We start from the raw sequence: 19,180 nt of genomic DNA on the forward strand, positions 1-19,180 counted from the left end.
TAACTGTGCGTGAGCTCGAATTATTCTGAAGTCACTTATTTGGGAAGCGATTCGAATCATTACTGAATTCAGATAAGTGATCCATGATCGGGTCGTAATTTAGGTAACTTATTGAGATTGGATGATGTTAAGATGGGAAATTCATTCACTGAAATTAAAATTGCATCGTAATTTTTAAAGAAAAATAAGTTGTATATTTAAATGCCGACCAAAATATAGTGTCTACAATTTGATATATATTTTTTAACACTCCAACTAAATATATGATCATTAAAGGACTAAGGGCCTGTTTGACATTGCTGTTGAAACTGCTGTTGAGAAAATTATTTTTTTAATATATATTAGTTAGAAAGTGTTAAAAAATAATTAAAAATTAAATTTGATCAATTTAAGTCATGAGAACAATAAAATAATAAAACAATTTTTTACAAACTGCTTTTCTCAATAACATCTAAAATGATGCTTTTATTCAGAAAAATAGTTTTAAACTCTGAAACTCAATGTCAAACATAGTTTAAATTTAATACATATATTTAATAGATTATTAGTAAAAGACACCAATTATTAATTAATAGTAATTAAATATAATTTAATAAATTAAATAATCAACAATATTTTTGTGCTTTTGGAAACGATTGCTGGGAAGGTATAATCTCAAAGTTTTATTTTAATTTTAATTTTGTATGAATTGGATAAATGGAATTAATAATAAAAGTAATTAAATATCTAATAGAGAATAAAATAAAATAATATAAAGGAAGAAAATAGGTAAGAGTTTCCAAATTTTTATTATTTATTAAATATTTAATTTAAGATATGAAATATTATCACTGAGTTTTAGATAAAAATATATGGTTTTTTTTATAGCTAGAAATCTCTTTTTATTATAAATCAAAACTACGTAGTTTTGAATAACTCTCTCTCTCTCTCTCAGTTTTAACTTTCAATAGCCCTAGCCAGTATCCACACGCCAGACTTCTCTTCCCTTCCCTCGTGCCTTTGGCCCTGGCAATTTCCCTTCGGACAAAATCAGCGTTTCTTCTTCGGTTGCATCGGTCTCAACACAGACTCGTTCTCAGCACAGCAGATCCGGCTTATTTTCAGTAGATTCTTGGTTTGAATGTCATAGAGTTACCCCCGACTTGCTGTTTTGATTTTCGTTTCACTAAGAGATTTGTTTCTTATTTGTCATATTTTTGCTTTTTTTATTTGATTATTTATGGCGAAACAGTGGAATTTACGACTTTTTAGGGTTGTTGGGTTTTGCTACTTCTTATGCTTGAATCAAAGGATCTAGTTCCTGCTTGTTGTTTTTATGAATAACTTCTTCTTGCTGTTGCTAGTTTATTTTCTTTTTTTTTTTATTTTTTTTATTTTTTTACTGTTTAAGGCTTGCTTGCTTGTCCTATTTTCTCCCCGCTGTCTATAACTTCTTTTAAGCTATTTAAGTGTCTAAGGAAAGCAATTGGTTACGTTACCTGTTTAAGTGTCAATGCACTTTAAAGTAAAAGAATTACGCACTTGGTTGTGTTTGAAATAACTGTTTGATTTACTCGGCTGTGGAAAATGACTGTATGAGTTATATCTCTTTGGATAAAACTCTTCTGCTTTGGCAGCTTGAAGTTTTAGGAAATTCTGCATATAGAATTAGTTTTCAAGATACAGGTCCACTTTCATATTTAGTTACTGAGTCAGGCTATGACTTGCTGCTGTTTTTTCTGGTTTTGCTAAATTGGAACACCTAGTATTTGCTTTTGATCCAAATCCTTAGGTATAATTTGATATACTTTTCTTTTGGGTTTCAAATTTTTTTTGTCAATTTGCTGTAATAATTTATTTTAATATTGCTGATATTGATTTTTTTTCTATGGTAAATCTTGAAGGCTGCATTAGTGATGCTCACCACCTTCACTGTTTGTCGACCTCTCTGTCTTGAATAATTTGCCACAGCCTACTGTTTTTCAGGTTCTCTCTGCATCTCTGTTCACTTTCCTTCTTCTGATTTTTGTGTGGTTTAATCTTAGTTTGCTTGGGTGTTTTGTGGATTTCAATTTGGTGTGAGTCTTGTTTATTTGTTAATTGTTTTTCTTCCTTTAGGATTTTCCCAAGGCTTTATTATCTTGTATTCTGTTAAAGCTGTTAATTTAGTCCTTATTCCTTGAAATCAATTTGAACTTGTTATGCAGTTTTTGGAGCTGATAACCATGTTGGGTTCTCAGTTTAAAAATCATTTTAATGCTTGTTGGAAATGCATCTTCCAACTTTGGATGATGAAAGCTCATGATATATCTTCTTTACTCTCAGAATGGGTGGTCTTGAGAAAATGTAGGTAACAAAAATTGTTGACTTCATTTCCCTGCTCCTACTTTTTTTTATGTAATTTATCAGTTCATTTCTTAGTTAACATTTGATATTTTCTGCTGTAATAGTGATGAAAGCAGGGTGGTCTAGTATATTGGGAAACAAAAGTTAGCTATTTGATAAGGGCCTTGGTAATAAGAGAAAATTCCTTCCTGCTTGAATTCATCAATGGCCACTCAGATCCTTCACATTAGAACTGCTCTCCGTTGCTTTGTGTTATCCTCAAAACCAATCCCCACTCATCCAAATGAAAGGCTTCATTTCCTGTCCACAATGCCTAATTCCTCAAATGAATCCCTGTACTGGAAACAGATTTCCCTTGCAAATCTTTTCCAAAGGTATAGTTTCCCTCCATCCCAACTACACAGTTTCATCAGTACAAGTCGCTTTGGTTTCCAATTTACATGAAATTTAGAAGTCCCTTGGTATTCTCTTATCCTTCAAATCCCATGGAAATTTGTTGTTTCTTTGATTACTGAATGTCCTGGGGTTTTGGAATGTAAATTTTTGAAATGAGAAATGGGTTTTTCAAAATCTGGGTTTTGAATATTTCCCCATTGTTGATAAAAAGTGTTTTGGCATATGCTACAAGTTTTCAAATTGATCCAGATGGGTTTAATAAGAGTGTGAATGTTTTGAAGGGTATAGGTTTTAGTGAAGGTACTGTGAGGAAGGTGTTAGAGGGTTTTCTTGGAGCAATTGCAATGAATTGAGTTCTTGATGCGAATTGGGATTCAAAGGGATGAGGTCAATTGGATTTTCTATTCCTACCGTGAGGCTATAGGATTTGCAAATGAAAATAGGTTGGTGCCATTGGTTGATGAGTTTGAGAGATTGGGTTTTAGCAAAGAATTTATTAGAAAAGGGATTAGTAGGGAGCCATGATTTCTTGGTATGGAATTAGGTGAATTTGCTAGGTGTTTCGAATTGCTTAGTTCTTTGAAATGCTGAACACCAATCAAAATAAAGATTTTTAGTGATGGAACTTTTAGAGCTGGGTTTGAAGTAAAGCAAATAGTTGATTGCTTATGTAAACATGGGTTGATTCGAAAGTGATGCTTTTAAGGTTTTGTGGAGAGAACCAAGGGTGATTATTTATGATAGAGGACGTTGAGAAGAAGATTGAGTTTTTGGTGAACACAATGAAATTTAATGTTGGTTTTTTGGTTGAAGTTCCACAGTACTTGGGAGTAAGTTTTGAGAAACAGATTGTTCCTCGCTACAATGTGATTGAGTATTTGCGTGCAAAAAGAGGGCTTAGTGATGAGGTGGGACTAAAAGGTATGATAAAGTTGAGTAGGATTAAATTCTATAATCTATATGTCAAGCCATATCTAGAGTGTGGAAAAATGTTTGGGAGGTTTTCAGGAGATGTTCAGGTCAAAAGACAACATCCTATTGAACTATGGAAAATGTTTAAACAGCAAATGCATCCAGAGTCAAAAGAAGATGTGAAAAATTTGAGGTCCTTCTTGGAAGGCCTTGTTTAGTCAAGATGAGTGATCTTAATGATTCTTTATCAAAGTAGTTCAAATGATCCTTCTTTTTCATGGGATTGGTTGTTCTTATCTTTGAGATGAACTGTTGTTAACAGCTATTGGCCTTGTTTGATGCAACATGTCAAAATATATTGGATTGGCTTTGGTAGTTGACTTTAAAAATGTTTGGAGAATGTAAGAGAAATTGCAGTTTATTGTTCGGAGTAGTTGTTTCCATAAGATCTTGGTAGTTACCAAAGTGCCAATAAAATTCTCCATTGAGGAGAAGCCAACTAGTTGCAACATCTTCACATCAAGGGAGCACATGAAGGTGTAACTACAAGGTAAACTAATAGACTCTTTGATTCCTTTTTTTTTTTTTCTAATTTTTTTATTCAGTTTTAACACCAATGATAAAAATTAAAAAAAAAAGCTCTCTCTAATTTTAGAGAGATAAATCTCTCTCGTTCTCCCGGATTCTACTGCTTTGGAGCTTGCCGAAGATATGCCTCCCGTATGCCTTTTTCCTAGCTTGGAGAGTGGGTTTTCCCTCCCCATCTCTAGGTTGAGGTGTAAATACCTCTTTTTTTTTTTTGTTGTAGATCCACAAATCTAATGGAGAGGGGTTTGATGGTAATTCTGCTTGGGCGTTGTCTGTGTGTTTTTGTGCAACTTCAGCTTGGGTTTGGGATCCATCTTTGTACTTGCACCTTGGCCATTTACTTTTATTTGCTATCTAATAAAATCTCTCTTTGGCAAAAAAAAAAAAAAAACAAATAGATGTATTTTTTTTTTGTTTTGTTATCAGTACACTATCCCCCAACACTATATATATATATATATATATATATATATATATATATATATATATATAGAATTAATGCTGAATTAATGCTATTGTGTACTAATTTTTTATTTTTGGTCAAAGATAGATTTCATTATATAATAGAAGAAGTGCACAACCCAAACTCTAGGGTTTCTGATGCGTGGGCTTTGGGAGCTTGGGTTGTTTGATAGGGATTCATTTTTGTACTTGGGTCTTGGGCTATGTACTGATATAATTTATTATCTAATGGAATCTATTTTTGACAAAAAAAAAGAGTAGACAAATGTATTTTTTCAAGTTCTATTGTCAGTACATCATCACCAACACTCATATATATATATATATATATATATATATATATATATATAAAATAAGAATGAACGCTATCATGTGCCTTTTGTTTTTTGTCAAAGTTGGATTTCAATAGATAGCAGAAGAAGTACACGGCTCATGGCTCAATTACAGAGATGGTTCCTAACTACATAGCTTAAACACCCAAGCCCAAGAAGAAATAGGCCTATGGCCCATGCAAACTGAAACCTTAGAGCTATCAGGTATTTGACTCGAAACCTTTGAGATTCTGCAAGCAGGAAAGATGCGACACAACACCGCTTATTCTTGGCCACCCAATGGCCAAGGAAGGATATCGTTTCAGCCTGAGAAGCACAATACAGGGGAGGCCTCTTCTACCAGTGGCCATGCATGGCTGATTCAGCCTGTCTGAGGCCAAGAAGAGACCCCTTTCTCAAGATGTCATCCCTAGGATCTCAAACACAGTTGCAGCTAGGAACTACTTTTTCAGTGACTTTGAGGAACTAGAGACCACGGAGAAGCCGAAAATCAACGGAGGAATGGCAGAGCTAGAGGCTTCTTATTCTTGTATAGCCATGGGGGGACTAGAGACCATCATCTAGGCGCTGGAAAGTCCCTTTAGTTACCATTCTTTCAGTGTATACTTCTAGAGCCCATCATGCATAAAACACACAAACAAACCCCACAAACCATCATAAAAAAACCCTCTCCATCTCAATCACTAGGATCTGCTGAAAAGCAACCAAAGCAACTAAAATGAGCTATTTACACCCCAACCTAGAGGTGGGAAAGGGAAATCCATTTTTCAGGTTGGGGAAAAGGCCTTCCCTTGTCCGGAAGGGGCAGAGAAAGGCCTTTGGGAGGCAGTGTCGGTGAGCTTTGAGAAATAGAGAACTAGAAAAAACCGAGAGAAATTTCTCTCTAAAAACCTAGAGAGAGACAAGCTCCTGAGTTGCTAGCCAAACCATTTGGTAAACTGTCGAATTTTGCCCTGATATAGATATGCCCATCAATGAATGTAGTAAATAATGTCATGCTGCTGAATTGCTAAAAATCCAGATTTATGTGGAATATAATATATTTTGGCTTTATAATTTCTTCCTTCTATATAAATCATTTAATTTAATGATTTGGGATGATTAATTTCAAAGCAATGTCCATTGATTTAATTTTATAATGTACCTTTTCTTTAAAAACAGTAGACTTTAACTATACAATGAAGGTGTATGCACACTTATATATAAATAAATTTATATAAGAACAAAATTAAGCTCATTTGTATGATTATCTATGATACAACCAAAGTTGTATCAAATGAACTTTCTTGAGAAAAGTGACAGAAAATAGAGTTCAGGAGAATAGAGAAGAAAGACCAGAAAGAGAACCTGAACAAAGAAAGCATAATTGTTTGTATCATCAAACTTAGATTGATGCAATTTAAAATTGACTATTAAATTAATAGTTTCATAATTAAATGTTTATCTCATAATATACGCAAAAAATTAAATTTCAAATTCTTATAATTTTTACTTTAAAAATTTATGATGTATCAAAAAGAATACTATGTATTTCTATCATATGTTGCTCAGGCTTATGAGCCTCTCATTTAAAAAGGAATTAAGATTATAGTAATTTTTCCGTTAGACTTGCATAAACAAAGTCAACTAAATTTTTTTTTTTTTGTTAACATAGTATCAGTATGTACATAGAAATTCTTGAAATTATAAGAGAAAATTATTATTATTATTATTATTATTATTATTATTATTATTATTTTATAAATTACTTGGACCTCCTATATTAAATGATGTATTTGTTAGTCCTTGTATTTTTATTCCGTTTACTCTTTAATCTCTCTTTTCATTTTACGCATTTTTGAATTCCATTTATTCCCTGTAATTTGGAAAGCACAACTATAGAGTCATTATATTTTCTAACTCTTGAATTATTTCCCTGTAATGGTTGTTTCTCTCTTCTTTGAATAAAATGACTAACATAAAACTTGATTTAGACTAGACGGAGGGATTAAAGAGTAAATGAAACAAAAATACAAGGACTAACTAATGTATTTTTAGAATAGGAAAACCAAGTAGTTAGTTTCATTAAATTAGAGGAACTAAGTAATAATTTTCCCAAAATTAATAATAGTTATGCTGCTTGCTGGTGCAATTTGGGGCTGGTCCTTTGCCTAGGGCCTGAATTAGAGGCTTATAGCTCAATCCATTTTAAGTTTTTTGTTTGATTTTCTACTCTTTTTTTCATTTTGCTCCTAGATCGTTTCAATGCCAAGTTGCATATATCCAGCATTTTCTGATGTTTGATCTTTGTCCAATTTTACCATATCCCTTCTCATGGAAATGCATGTTCTCAGCTCTCCCTTGCTTGATCCTTGTCCTTAATTTTATTATGATGTGAGTGGGGTTTCATATCCTAAAGTTTTTAGTTGTTTCCTCATCTTCATTACCAAAAAAAAAAAGATTTTACACTTTAGATCAAACGATTAACGCCGTTTTAACCATAACTAAATCATTTTATATCTCCTATTTTATTCAAGTCAGTTTTCAAGGTGTATATTGTGCTTCTTATAAATTTTTCCTGCATTTTTTCAGCAAAATTTAAATCTAAATCCTTACTATCTGTTTGGATTGATGGATTTGGGTTTGTGGATTTGGATTTGGGCCAAATCCTTCGTTTGGGAGGTTAAATAAAAATGGATTTGAATTTATACCAAATCCTAAACAAATTTAGGGGCCCAAAAATTTGAAGATATAAAATAACACCATTAGTCTTGTTATTTTAAATTCTAGAATTCTAATCTCTCAAACTATCTGTTGTCAAGATATATCTCGACTCGTTGCTGCTTCTCTCTCTCTCTCTCTGTCTCTTTCCGTGTCACTACCCCCTCCTCCTCTGTCAGTGGTTCTCCATTTTTCTTGCCCTCGCTACTGCTGGTCTTACTTTCTGTCACTAGCTCTTTCTCTTCAGGTATGATTCTACAATTGTTGATTAGATTGTTTGCTCTTTTCCATTTGTGGTGCATCTTATCTTTCATTTGGATAAATTGATTTTGATATATGTTCCACTTTGTGTTTTTGAACAGTTGATGATGTGTAATTATGCACTTTATTCTTTTTCATGTTTACCAGATTTTTCTTGCCACGATAATGATTCAACAACTGTTATTATTTTGGTGTTCCTCAGGGTCTTCCTTTGGATATTTTAGCCTCGTTATTAAATTTGTTGTTGTCAGCGAGGGTGGTGTGCAATGATTGATTAAAGAAAATGATGGATTGTGAGATTGAACAAGGGGAAAAGTGAAAAAGAAAAAGAAAAAAAATTCAAATGGCAGCTATGAACCTAGGTGAGAGAAGGGTATTAAGGAAAGGGTATTCCATGAAAATCTATGATCATACTTTTGTGCCAGAAAAATGCAATGGAACTTTAATGCATATAAAGGATTTATTGTTTGATGATAGTTTGCCATCTGCCTATACAATTTAGATATTTGAAGCAATGTTTGTTTCTGTGGTTGTTTTTAGCAGTCCATAATGTAGGTTCTGCACTTAGTTTAAATTCTACTACTAAGAAATATTTTAGTTGTTTATAGGCTGCAATTTATGTAATAAACCCAATATAAAGATTAAAGTGTTCCTCCCAAATTCTACAAACCCATATGCATTTTGAAGTACCACATATTCTTAGAACACAATTACGATACTAAATGTGGTGTCAAATGGTCTGTTAGTTGGCAATGAGAAAAATGTGTAACAGCAAAGTCAGGCCTGTTGGAATATATATATCTTGAGTAATATATAAATAATTAAAGAAATAAACAAAATGCATAAGAAAGAGAAATCTTCAGAAATAAAATTAAATATTAGTATATATATATTCAATAGGCGGCAGAGCCAGTCCGTTATGAATATATATATAAATTTATAAAGATAAATATGAAATTTAAATATGGAATATATACATATATATACTCAATAGGTAGCAGAGCTAGTTCGTTATAAATATATATACATATATATATATATGCAGGTCAGGCAGTTGAAATGACCATATGCATGCAAAAGAAAGAAATATTTGTAATTTTGTAAGAAATTTCAAAGAAACCTACTTTGAAATTTTATAAATTTTTTGAAAGTTTTGTACAGAGGTTTTGGAGATGTAATTCCGAGTAATATTTACAAAGGTTGCTTAACACATGAGCTTCATAAGATTTACTACAAGGAAGTACAGAGTTTGTAGGTTTGTAGGTGAGATAGAGGTAGGGTAGGTTAGGAAGTGAATCGACCTTCTTACTCATTTCTTTACCTTGGGGAGAGTTTTCTTTAGAGTCTCCTTCGGAGTTTCTCGGATTTGAGAGAAATGGAAGAAGTCTTGACAGAAGCTTGAAGCTTTTGTAGAAGCTTTGTATTCAAGAAGCTTGGGTTCAAGAAGCTTGGATTTGCCTTGGGTAGGTGCCTCCTTATATAGAAGTGATCAATGGCAGTTTTGTAATTTTTTGAAATCTTGAACAGTATCTGCCTCTTATTTTTTTATGTGTGAACAGTATTTGAACAGTGTATGAATAGTTCTTCATGTCGGGTGAACAGTGCTTGAACAGTTCTTTCTGTTGTCTTCACATGCAAACAGTAAAAAGTGAATAGTGACAGGTGAACAGTACCCTGTCAGATTTTTTGTAAGAAAGAAAAGTATAAGTATAAAATTATAAAAAATAAAAGCAGAAAAAGTAAAATGGATAATTTTGTTGTCATAAATTTTTTTTTCGGTCTTAAATTTTTTTTTAATGGAGTGGAGCTGGGACCACTCTTTTATCTTTTCATCATGTTTTGTAAGTTGTGTCATGTCTCCTCATTGTCACTCGTTTCGTAATCTGATAAGATAGAAGGTAAGTTGTAACTTTCATATTGAACCATGTAATTTTCGTACTGTGTTTCAATATGAAAGGGTTTTGGACTTGGCAAATATTCATAGTGGGCATATATCTGAGAATATGTACCCGTATGGAGTAGCGCATACTATGGATATCGGTATTTTTGCCAGTTATCGACGACTGTCTTTGCTCGCTATTACGAAGTAATCTTCATGATTGCATGGCCAATCCGGAAGATGATAGAGAGGAGGAAGTTTTGTATCCAGGTAGAAGTAATGGATCGCTTGTTGTAGCTCTCCATTTGCTATTACTTCTAGAGGTGTTGAAATGATTTGTATGTTGACTGATTTTTAGTGTAATAATAGTCTTCTGACTTCTTGAAGGACTCTATTTTCCAAAAACCTTGTCATTTCATAATAAGATATTGTGACTCGAATTCCAGCTAATGTACCTCATTTGAATAATTCTCTGGCGTCTAGATATCGAGTTTCAAACATCTGAGTTGTTTTGAAGCGGGGAATGCTGAAATCTAAGCTGTGTTCACAATCTGAATAGCAGAGAGGATGTCGGTTAGGATGTTCTTGAGTGTTTGAATGGTACTCCTACTCCCATAACCATCCATTGTGACCTTGCTAATTGCTTTTTGTAAAATTGAGACATTTTTGAAGAACATCCAGCTGTTCTTTGGTTCTAGACTGGATGATGTTTTGTAATGTATGCTCGCGGATCTCTTGAGGAAGACCGTTGAGAACTTGTTTCCTGAATTTCTTCGAAAGACAACGGGTTTGGAAATGTTCTAAGGACCTATTGGCACCAAGTGAAGCAAAAAGGACTTCACTCTGGTGATAATTTTTCACATTGATCAGTGGGGCCAATGGTAATTTTACACTAGAATCTAGTGGGGATCCTAGGCCTTCAGTCCTTCGCTTTTGAATTTTTACACTAGAATTCAGTGGAGATCCTAGGCCTTCAAATTCTTGTTTTTGTAATTCAAGGTGGTGATTTTGGTTAGAAGTGAATGAATCTGATGGACTAATTTTTGATGTAATGGTTTTGTATAAAATTTGGTTTTGTAAAAACTCAATGAATGATTGAGCTACCATGATATGATCCTCATGATATTTAATTCTGCTAAGGAGGTCAGCCACATTTATTAGCTTCGTCGAACTCAATACAAAGTGCATTGAGAACTTTTACTTCCAACCGTTTGTTTTGTATTATAGTCCAAAGATTATCTAATAAACATTGGTGCCTTTCTGTGGGAACATATGCAGTTTTGGCTACATTAATTCTAAATTTTTGAGCAGGAGTTTTGGAGAGGACTATCGGTCCAAAGTGGACTAAATCACCTTTATTGGATGATTCTGCCATCTGCAAAAACTCACAAGGGTTTGTCCCGTTTTCATTGCATTCAGGAACATCCTAACCGATATCTTCTGTGCTATCTAGATTGTGAATGCAGCTTAGATTTCAGCATCTCCCGCTTCAAAATAACTCAAATGTCTGAAACTCGATATCTAGACGTTGGAGAACTATTCAAATGGGGTATGTTAGTTGGAATCCGAGTCACAAGATCTGATTGTGAAATGACAAGGTTTTTGGGAAATAGAGTCCTTCAAGAAGTCAAAAGACTATTACTACGCCAAAAATCAGTAAACATACAAATCATTTCAACACGTCTAGAAGTATTAGCAAATGGAGAGCTACAACAAGCGATCCATTGCTGCTACCTGAATACAAAACTTCCTCCTCTTTATCATCCATCACGAAGATCACTTTGTCCAACTCAATAAATGGCGAGCAAAGACAGTCGTCGATAGCTGACAAAAATACCGATATTCAAAGTATGCGCTTGTCCATACGGGTACATATTCTTGGATATATGTCCACTATGAATATTTGCCAAGTCCAAAACCCTTTCATATTGAAACATAGTACAAAAATTACATGGTTCAATATGAAAGTTACTACGACTTACCTTCTGTCTCGTCAGATGACGAAACGAGTGACGATGAGGAGACATGACACAACTTACAAAACATGATGGAATGATAAAAGAGCGGTCCTAGCTCCACTCAACTAAGCCTTTATCCCAAAAATTTGGGGTTGGTTATATGGATTCGTTTTCTCCACTCTAAACGATTTTGGGTTAAATCCTCAGAAATGTGTATTGCTTCTAGGTCATGTTGTATTATTCTCTTTCAAGTCAATTTAGGTCTATCTTTTTTTTTTTCTTTCTATCCTCTAACCTAATGTGCTCTACTTGTCTAACTGGAGCTTCCTTATGTCTACGCTTCACATGATTAAACCACTTCAATCTCCCTTCCCTCAACTTATCTTTAATTGGCCCCTCTTACCTTTTTTCTCCCAGCTCCACTCTATTAAAAAAAAAAAAAAGATTTAAGATTGGCAAAAGAAATTTATAACGGTAAAATTATCCATTTTACTTTTTTTGCTTTTATTTTTTGTAATTTTGCATTTTTACTTTTCTTTCTTACAAAAAATCTGATAGGGTACTGTTCACCTATCACTATTCACTTGTACTGTTTGCATGTGAAGACAACAGGAAGTACTGTTCAAGCACTGTTCACCAGATAGGAAGAACTGTTTAAGTACTGTTCGCACGTGAAAAAGTAAATGGCAGATACTGTTCAAGATTTTAAAAAATTATAAAACTGCCCCTGATCACTTCTACTTTCATTTCTCTCAAATTCGAGAAACTCCGAAGAAGACTTTGAAAAAAGCTTACCTGAGGCATCGAAGGAAGGAAGGTCAATTCATCCTTGCCTTACCTCTGCCTTACCTAAAACCTACAAACCCTGTATCTTCCTTGTAGTAGATCTTAGGAAGCTCATATGTTGAGCAACCTTTATAAGTCCTACTCGGAATTACATCTCCAAAACCTTTGTACAAATCTTACAAAATTTATAAGATTTTGAAGAAAATTTTCTTCGATTTCTTTTACAAAATTTCAAATTTATTTTGCATGTATATGGTCGGTTCAACCACTTACTTTGCATAAATATACATATATATATTTATAACGGACTGGCTCTGTCGCCTATTGAATATATATATATTTAATTTACAAATTTAATTTTTATTTCTGAAGATTTTCTTTTGTTGTGTATTTTGTTTATTTCTTTAATTATTTATATATTGCTCAAGATTTAGATTTTGTTTCTTCCCTGTTAGCTCATCTCCCTTTCAATCCCGGTGCGTCCTTGGCTCTGGCTTTGCCACCTATTGAATATATATATATTTAATCTCTAATTTATAAATTTAATTTTCATTTCTGAAAATTTTCTTTTTTTGTGCATTTTGTTTATTTATTTAATTATTTATATATTGCTCAAGATTTAAATTTTGTTTCTTCCCTGTTAGCTCATCCCCTTTTCGATTCCGGTGCGTCTTTGGCTCTGGCTCTGCCTCCTATTAAATATATATATTTAATCTCTAATTTATAAATTTAATTTTTATTTCTGAAGATTTCCTTTTCTTGTGTATTTTGTTTATTTCTTTAATTATTTATATATTGCTCAAGATTTAGATTTTGTTTCTTCCCTGTTAGCTCATTCCCCTTTCGATCCTAGTGCGTCGTTGGCTCTGATACTAAGGAACATGATTTTTCTTTAATCTATCATGCAAGAGTTTTGCTAGACGGTTAATATTTGGACAAAAATCTAAGACATAATTCAAGCTACCTAACAATATCTGTAGTTGGGTTTTATCAAAGTTTTTATCAGGAAATTTGTTTGAAAATTCTAGACTTCTTTCTATTGGAGTAATGGTTCCTTGGGATATGTAATGGCCTAGAAATCTAATCCTGGTTTGAAAGAGATAAATCTTTGATTTTGAAACGGCAAGGCAATTTCGTTTTGTAACAGAGAAGAATGTTCTTAGGTGTTTGAAGTGTTGTTCAATTGACTCCGAGAACACAAGAACATCATCTATATAGACTATGCAAAATTTTGAATATGGATTAAAGATTTCATTCGTTCTCTGGAATTCTGATGGGGTATTTTTCAGGCCAAAAGGTATGACTTTTCACTTATACTGTTTAAAGGGAACTGTGAATGCTGTTTTGTATATATCTTTTGGATCAATTTTTGTTTGCCAAAATCATGATTTCATATCAAATTTAGAAAATACAAATGCAAAATGAAGTTTTTGTAAAAGATTTTTTTGTTTAGAATTGGATACGTGATCCATTTCAAAGCTTTATTCAAAGGTTTGTAATTAATTACTAATCTAGGAGTGCCTCTTTCTATTTCTGAATTTTTATTTACATAAAAAGCTGCATAACTCCAAGGGGATCTAGATTTTGTAATTAATCTTTTTTTTCTTTAAATCTAAAATTTCTGAACGATAGTGTTGTTCTAGTTCAATATTCATCTGGATTGGTCTGGCTTTTGTAGGTATCTGTTTTTCATCGAAATTATTTTCATATGGTAAATCTACCATATGTTTTTGATTCGTGATAAATCAAAACAAATTTCTCTTTCAATTTGGGTTTTGAAATCCAAAATTTTCTTTTTCACCAAATTGTTTTGTAATTGTTTTTCAATTCTTGTTAAAGAAATATCTTGCTGTAAATACAACAAGTGTTGCATTTTTCCTTCTATTAAAACATTAATCTCATTATTATAAATGTAACAAGCTTTTATAATATTGAGATTTATTGTTTTTGGTTTTGTAACGAAAGGGAAAACAAGAGTTTGTTTTTTATTTCTGAATTTTTGTTTACATAAAAAGCTGTACAACTTCAAGGGGATATAGATTCTGTAATTAATCTTTTTTTTCTTTAAATCCAAAATTTCTGAACGACAGTGTTGTTCTAATTAAGCATTTATCTGGATTGGTCTGGCTTTTGTAGGTATCTGTTTTTCATCGAAACCATTTTCATGGGGTAAATTTATCATATGTTGTTTTTGATTTCAAAAGGCATTTGGTAGATCAGAACAAATTTCTCTTTCAATTTGGGTTTTGAAATCCAAAATTTTCCTTTTCACCAAATTGTTTTGTAATTGTTTTTCAATTCTTGTTAAAGAAACATCTTGCTGTAAATACAACAAGTATTGCTTTTTTTCTTCTATTAAAATATTAATGTCATTATTATAAATGGAATAAGCTGTTATAATATTGAGATTTCTTGTTTTTGGTTTTGTAACGAAAGGGAAAACAAGAGTTTGTTTTGTAGTTTTGAAGGAGACATTATCATCATTAACCTTGTAGGAAGTTATCAAGTTAATGAAAGGAGTCTCTAAGATTACACTATGATGAATATCTTGAACAATTACGAATGAGGTTTTTAAAAGAAAACACCATTAGCTATGGAGGCTTCTGTCTTATAGCTAATAGTCATTTTTGAATTATTTGCTGCTAAAAGTTTTTCAGTGGTTTTTTCATAAAATTTCTGTGAAACAATTCTTTCTTTAATACAGTTCAAATTTGCTCCTGTATCAAATAAGACAATTGTATTGATTTTGTAATCTTTTGAAAAAACAATGGTAATTTGTATTAAATATTTTCAGGAGATGATCTAATTGAGGATGAAAAGAAAATCTTCTGGAGGTTTTTGAGTTTCCAAACTATTTTCTTTATTTTTCTCAAGTTCTTCCTGGGGTTTTGAAAATAAAAGCTGGATTGCTTTTGAGTCCTGTGTCTTTCTCTTTAAGCTGTTTAAGCTCATTCTTAGTGGTTTTTATTTCTCTTTGGAGGCATTGGACTGGAGGGTTTTGTAATTGATCTTCATGCTTTAAAACATCAAGATCAATTCTTGATTTTTTAAAAGCATGTTGACATTTTTTGCATTTTCATATTCAATTTTAGAATCTGAATTGGATGAATTATTAATTAATCAATCTTTTTGTGAAGGCATGTTTTCTTCGGACTTCTAGTTGGAGTTTGAAGAGGAAGTTGAAGAATTAGTATTCAAATTTTGAATAACTAGTTTTTTTTTTTTTTTAATGATTTATGATTGTTAGTGGATTCAGAGATTTTGAATTCACTTTTTGTTTATAATTCTGGGATTGATTTTGGAAGAGGTCTCTTTTGTAATTCAAAGGTTTCTTGAGGGCTTTGTTCCTCTAAAACCTGTTGTTTTGAATTCTTTTTGTGAGGAGTCTTATTCTTAACAGTAACAGGATTAACAGAAAATTTTTCTTCTGCTTTCTTTATAAGATCTTTTAGAGCTGCAATGAACTCTGATTGATTATCTTCTGACTCCTGTTGTTTAGGTTTTGAAATCTGAGAAGGTTTTGAAACTAGGATTGTTAATTTTGTTGATTTTTTGGACTTTTGAAAATTTTTGAAAACGGATATGGAATGTCATGATAATTAGCATACATTTCAAACTATTCAAAGAAAAGAATATGAACTTTATATTCATATAGAAAATCATACTATTCTTTTTGAATTTCTTTCCTTCGATTATTGAAATGTTGGAAAAATCACATTTGCTTTTTATGATTTTTAGGAGGATAAAAATCATGTAAATATTGTTTGTCCACTTCAAATTCTTTTTCAAGCACATTAAGTTAATGGTTTACATTTTCTGTAATGGCTGAAAAGGTAGGTGAAGTAGGTTCTGACTTTGTTTGGGTTTCAACCTGAACAGACTCATTTTGTAAATTTGTATAACTGGATGTGGAACATTTGTAGAGTAATCTACGTTTTATAAAGTAGATCTAGGCATTTCTGAAGTAGAAAACCTAGAAGTGCTAGGTAAGTATGAGGTAGAATACTAAGGCTGAATATTTTGTATTCCAATTGGTTTTGTAATAGGCAAACAAATGATAGAAGGTATACAAGATACTCTTCCTATGTCTATAGTATTGGATGTTGAGGAATCATCTGAAAACCTAAGGCTTCTGTTAAAGCTAAGACTGACTCTTCCATCGTCATACTGGGTTATTTGCCTTAGTTGAACATTTGGCTCAACTATTTTTGAAGATTCTGGTTCTACTGCACCTTCTAATACCCATTCTTCTGGTAGGGTTATGTTCTTCCATTGGATAGATCTAGGGATTACAGTGTTGGATTTTGTAAGATCAGTTTGTAAAAGCAAAGTTTCTCCTCTTTTACTTTGAAACTTATGTTTTGTGGCAAAAGCAGAAACCATAGCTTTGTAATGGATTTTGTAAATTAGTGCGAGAGAAATAGATCCTTCAAGCATTTTGTAATTGTGAGTTTTGATTTGTAAAACAAGGGATTTTGTAATATTACTATTATTTAACGAAACAGTAAAATTTGGATAGCAATAAAAAGATATTGGTCCACTGCACAAACTAGACTCGACTGAACTAAGCAAGGAGTCCTGAAAGTTTATGAACCTAGTATCTCTAAGAATTGCTAGGATTGAGGTGTTCAATCCTTCTTTTGTTAGCGGTTTAATTCTAACTTGGACTAAACCTATATGGATGTATTTGTATTGTTTTTCATGATATTTTTGTAAGGATTTTTGAGACAGAAGAGAAATCCTTTCAGTATTCGTCTCAAAGGGTTTTGTAATATGAAGATCTCTATCTTCAGTTTTGATTGTGAAATCAATTTTGAAAAAATTGAGTTTTATAGTCTGATAGATCTGATCCTTTTGTACTTTTGAAATTTTCCCAACTATCTATACATTTTTTAAAATTTTCGATTATTATTTTTTTACTATTAACTATTTTTCTTGACTCAGAGGATGAGGTAGAAAAGTTTGAAGAAGAAATTGTCCTACAGAAAATTGAATTCATACTTAAAGAATTTTTCTAGGTTGATCTTTTAAGTTAAGTGAGGTAATTGCCAAAGGAATCACTGCTCTAAACACGCCATCTCGGCTACAAAGATAGGACTTACAATCCAGGCCTGTTTACACCTCTAAAGAAGCTGTCTATCACTTTAAGATTATCTTACCAACCTCTAAAAAATGTTTATATATATATATATATAAAGAAATAAAATGAAAAAGGTATGAACTTACATAATCATATCCCACTTAGATATGTGGAATTTTCAGATATTAGATCAGGCAGTATTTAAACTATCATGTGAATTGCATCAAGTTTAATAATGGACTATCTTCTCTGTATGTTTAGTTGTTTTAAATGGTAGAACGGCAACCCTTCCACGATTGATTTTAGCTCTAATTTTTAATATGGGTAGGTAATAAAAAATTATTATAGAGGGCCGCAATAAGCCTTGGCCCTAACTATTTATGATATGAACTTTACATGTGCATTTTACTGTTTAATGCAAAAAATTGAAGCATACCTTAAATCTTTCTCAATTATTTCTTGTTGAGGCTTATGCTTAGCAATGACCTATCCTTGTCATGTAAATTTCTCTTTGTGACACATCGATATATTCATTTAAAAAGGCATGCATTAGGATAAGGCTAACCAGGCTCAAACCTGACGTCTAAGTGTGTACCTTTGTTGCAGGCACAAGATTCTAGAAAGGCATGCCTTCTTTATTTTCATCTTTAATGAGCATTTTCATTGATAAAAAATATTACTATTTAAACTTGATATTTGGGATCTATAAGAATTCTATATTGATGCATTAGGTAGTTTTTGGATTTAGTATCGCTAGTGATAATTAGTTATCAAAATCTCATCAAACTAATAAACCCAATTCAAAATATATACCAAAGAAAAAAAAAAAAAGAAAAGCATCACATTCATTTAACTTTATAGATTTTTTAAAATTTTTTACTTTTGCATCTCATTTTGCTCAGGCACGCACTTACCTCTTGCGTCTAGGCTGAAGGATTCTTTGACGCCTTAGTGCGCCTTGAGCCTTTAATAACTAGGCTTGTAACTGTTGTTGACAGTTTTTAGAATCTTATCCTTCTATCCTGAAATGTCCTCATTTTTAGATACTTCAGGATGGGGCCTTGTCCATACTTTCGGGCACCGGAGGAGTCACATTCTAGTTCTTTGGGGCCAAGAAATTTAGGCTTTGTGGAAAGATATTCGTAAGGAACATGTAGCCGCTAAAACTTCAATAAAAATGACAGACTTGGTCTGCTGGAGTTAATACTTTTCTTTAACTAATTTGCAATTTTTATGTAATATCTATTTGGTTATGGATTATAAAATGATTTATTTTTCAGAAAAATTTTATTCATATTTTTAAAGAAAATTTTTGTACATATTTAACTATTATATTCAAGTATATTTATTTTTTAAAAAAAGTTTTAGCATATCAAATAATCAGTAAAAATTACATCTTTTGTTGATTATTATATAGTTGATATTGTTTTTTTTTTTAAATATAATTTTGGTTTTAAAAATTAATACTGATAATTTTAACGTAAATTAAATACGTTATTTA

General features: G+C 32.1%; 1 pseudogene; it reads left to right on the plus strand.

The window, feature by feature from the left end:
* Positions 1-921: 921 nt before the first annotated feature.
* LOC110653908 (transcription termination factor MTERF15, mitochondrial-like) lies at positions 922-18,964 on the plus strand (annotated as a pseudogene).
* The last annotated feature ends 216 nt before the right edge of the window (positions 18,965-19,180 follow it).

This window comes from Hevea brasiliensis, chromosome 17, assembly GCF_030052815.1.
Source record: "Hevea brasiliensis isolate MT/VB/25A 57/8 chromosome 17, ASM3005281v1, whole genome shotgun sequence".
Taxonomy (NCBI): Eukaryota; Viridiplantae; Streptophyta; class Magnoliopsida; order Malpighiales; family Euphorbiaceae; genus Hevea; species Hevea brasiliensis.